This window comes from Rhinolophus sinicus, chromosome 3 (genome assembly GCF_057876585.1).
Source record: "Rhinolophus sinicus isolate RSI-liver-muscle chromosome 3, RSI-T2T, whole genome shotgun sequence".
In the NCBI taxonomy this organism is placed as follows: domain Eukaryota; kingdom Metazoa; phylum Chordata; class Mammalia; order Chiroptera; family Rhinolophidae; genus Rhinolophus; species Rhinolophus sinicus.
In genome coordinates, this window is record NC_142503.1 from 60,296,249 (window position 1) to 60,300,000 (window position 3,752).

Sequence of the window (3,752 nt, forward strand, 5' to 3'; positions counted from 1 at the left end):
ATTTTTGCTGGGCTGGGCTTGCTCCCATTGCTCAGCAGGGCACTCTTAAGGGAATGTGCTTCTTGACAAAGTTTAGGATATAATTTTATCTGTTTTTAAGCCTACCATTTTTTTTTGAGTAATCGTTTTATTTTCGAACAGTTTTAGATTTATTGAAAGATTATGAAGATAGTATAGAGAATTCCCATATATCTGGTACCCAGGTTTCCCTGTTATTTTCTTTCATCAGCATGGTACATTTGTTATAATTAATGAGGCAATATTGATACATTCTTATTAACTACAATGCATACTTCATTCAGATTTCCTTCTTCTGTTCCAGCATCTCATCCAGCATATAAATTACATTTAGTTCTCATGTTTCCTTAGCCTCCTCTTGGCTATGAGAGTTTCTCAGACCTTCCTACTTTTCATGAGTTTGACAACTTTGAGGAGTGCTCGTTAGGTATTTTGTAGAATGTCCCTCAACTGATAATTTTCTGGTGTTTTTCTCATGATTAGACTGCTGTTATGCATAGTGGGGAGGCAGATTAAATAGTTAAAGTGCCATTTTCATCATATCATTTTAAGATTACATACTATCAACATGAGTTGTTATTATTGAAATTAACCTCAGTCCCTTAGCTAGGTGGCATTAGAATTCTCCACTGTAAAGTAACTATTTTTCCCCTTACTGTACTTTTTAGAAAGAAGTTACTATGCGCAGATCACTCTTAAGGAGTTGGGAATTATGCTCCATCTTTTTGAGGGTAAAGTATCTACATAAATTATTTGGATTTCTTCTGCAGTGGAGATTTGTCTATTCTCCCTTATTTATTTATTGAATCATTTATTTGTATCAGTATATTTATTTTATACTTTGTGTTATAATCCAATATTCATTTGTTTATTATGGTGCTCAATGTTTTCCAGCTTGGCATTGGGAGATTCCTTTTATTGAAGGGATAGCATTACAAATTAAGACTTTGGTACTAGGTATTCTACTTATTAATGAGGTCTTCTTGTTTCTAGGTCCTCTTGGTTGACAGAGTAAGGAAATAATATCTGTGTGTACTAACCATACATACATTTCTATGTTTAGACATCTGTATCTATATTTAGCTAAATATGAGTTCATACGATGTCTGCAACTCTAACCTATTACTACATGGATCATTTTAGCCTCCTCCCCTTGTTTATTGGTTACCTCTCACTACTATAATGAGATGACTATTTTCCATCATCTATCTTCCATTTACTCAGTTGTTCAATTCCAGAATACATGTATTGAGATATCAGAATCGTAAGCACATACCTCCTTAGGAAAGAAACTTATGAAGTAGAGTACAGTACTTATGTACAGTTTCTATCTATAGTCTCATAGACTCTACTCATTTCCAAAATGAGGTTATATACATTTGTAATATAGTTAGATCATTTTGTACATTCCGCATTCAATCCCCTGACCTCCTAAATGTTTTTCTTCAATGTATACATTAGCGTTTGTTCTTTGCGTTATATGTTCTATGAGTTTTGAAAAATGTATAGTGTCATGTACCCACCATTATAGTATCATACAAAATAGTTTCACTTCTCTAAAAATCCCCCGTGCTTCACCTATTCAATCCTCCCTATTCAAACCTTGAAATCACTGGTCTCTTTACTGACTCCATAGTTTTGCTTTCCACAAATTCATATAATTGAAATCAGACTGGCTTCTTTCATTTAGCAATATGTGTTTAAGCTCCACCTATATCTTTTTGTGGCTTGATAGCTCATTTCCTTTTATCACTAACTAATATTCCATGTAGTTATATACCATGATTTGTTTATCCATTCACCTGTTTAAGGTTGGCTTAGTTTCTTCTAGTTTTTGGCAATTATGAAAAAAGCTGCTATCAACATTTGTCTATAGGTTTTTGTGTGGAGGTAAAATTTCAAATCAGTTGGGTAAATACTTAAGATCATGATTGCTAGATTGTTTGGTAAGACTATTTTTAGCTTTGTAAGTGCCTACTAAACTGTTTTCCAAAGTAGCTTTACCATATGTATTCTTACCAGCAATGCTCCTCATTAGCCATCGGTATTGTCAGATTTTTGGATGTTAGACATTCTGATAAGTGTGCTATGGTATCTCATAATTTAATTTTCAGTGCTCTAATGACAGATTATGTTAGGCATCTTTTCATTTGTTTATTTGTCATCTGTATATCTTCTTTGGTGGAAAATGTCTTTTCAGATCTTTTGATTATTTTTTAATATGGTTATTTATTTCCATAAATAAGATATTTTGTTTTAAGAGAACTTTTTATATTTTGATTTCAAGTACTTTATCAGATATGTGTTTTGGAAATATTCTCTCCTAGTTTTCTTTTTCTTTTCTTTTCATTCTCTTAATGTCTTTTGTAGAACAGAAGTTTTCAGTTGTAATAAAATCAAACATCTAATTTTTTCTGTCATGGATTATGTTTTTGTTGTTATATCTAAAAACTCATTATGAAATGAGGTCACAGATTTTCTCTTATGTTCTAGAAGTTTTATAATTCTCATTTTAAGCTCTATGGCTATTTTTGATTAATTTTTGTAAAAGATATAAGATCTTTGTCTAGGTTTGTTGTTTGTTTATTTCTTTATTTCTTGTATTTGAACATCCAGTTTTTCTAGCATCATTTATTGAAAAGACTTCCTTTTCTCCATTGAGTTATATTTGTTTCTTTGTCAAAGATCAGTTGACCATATTTGCATAAGTCTATTTCTGTGTTCTCTATTCTGTTTTATTGATCTATGCGGCTAATTTTTTTCAATAACCTATGTTTTTATTACCGTAGCTTTAGTAAGTCTTGAAATTGGTAGAGTGAGTCTTTTGTCTTTGTACCTCTCAAGTATTATGTTAGCTAATATAGGTCTTTTGCTTTTCCATGTAAACTTTAGATTTATTTTGTTCTCTACACAATAACTTGCTGGGATTTTGAGATTGTGTGGAGCCTATAGATCAAGTTGGAAATAATTAACATCTTAATAATATTGTCTTTCTATCCACAAACATGGACTATCCCTCCATTTATTAAGATTTTTTTTTGAAACCTTTATTTTATTAACCAATGTCACCTCAATAAATTTAATTAAAATATTTTCTTTGGTATCTTTCATTGGCATTTTGTAGTTTTTCTCCTATAGATCTTGTCATATTTTATTATCAATAGATAATTTATACCTGTGTTTTATTTATTTTTATGGAGCTAATGCAATGGTATTGTGTTTTTAATTTCACAATTTCATTGTTAGTGTGTAACAAAGCATTTGGATATATATATTGTTATGTATATATGTATATGTATATACATTATATACATTATATACATTATATACATATATGTTTATAATATACACTCACACACATATATATCCATTTAATATATAGTCACAATATAATTAATGGCCTAGAATCCAAATCAAATCTCTGTTTTCAATTACGAAGCAGATATTTTTTGAGCACTCTGATGTTGTAGGCCTAGGATTACATCAATAAAAAAAATCAGCAAAAGTCTCTGATTTTCTATTTATGAAACTTACCAATCATACTGTTTCTACTATATCACACTCCCTAGGGAAGGCAGGGAGGCATGAAAATCGTGTTAGAAAATAATGCTGTGGCCAGATGTGGGAATGTAGGAGATAGGAATATCAGGCTGAGGAGCTGAGATATCATTTATTATTTTTTCCTTTGATTTATTTCTGCTTCACCTCTTAAAAATATTTTAGTTAGAGGCTAG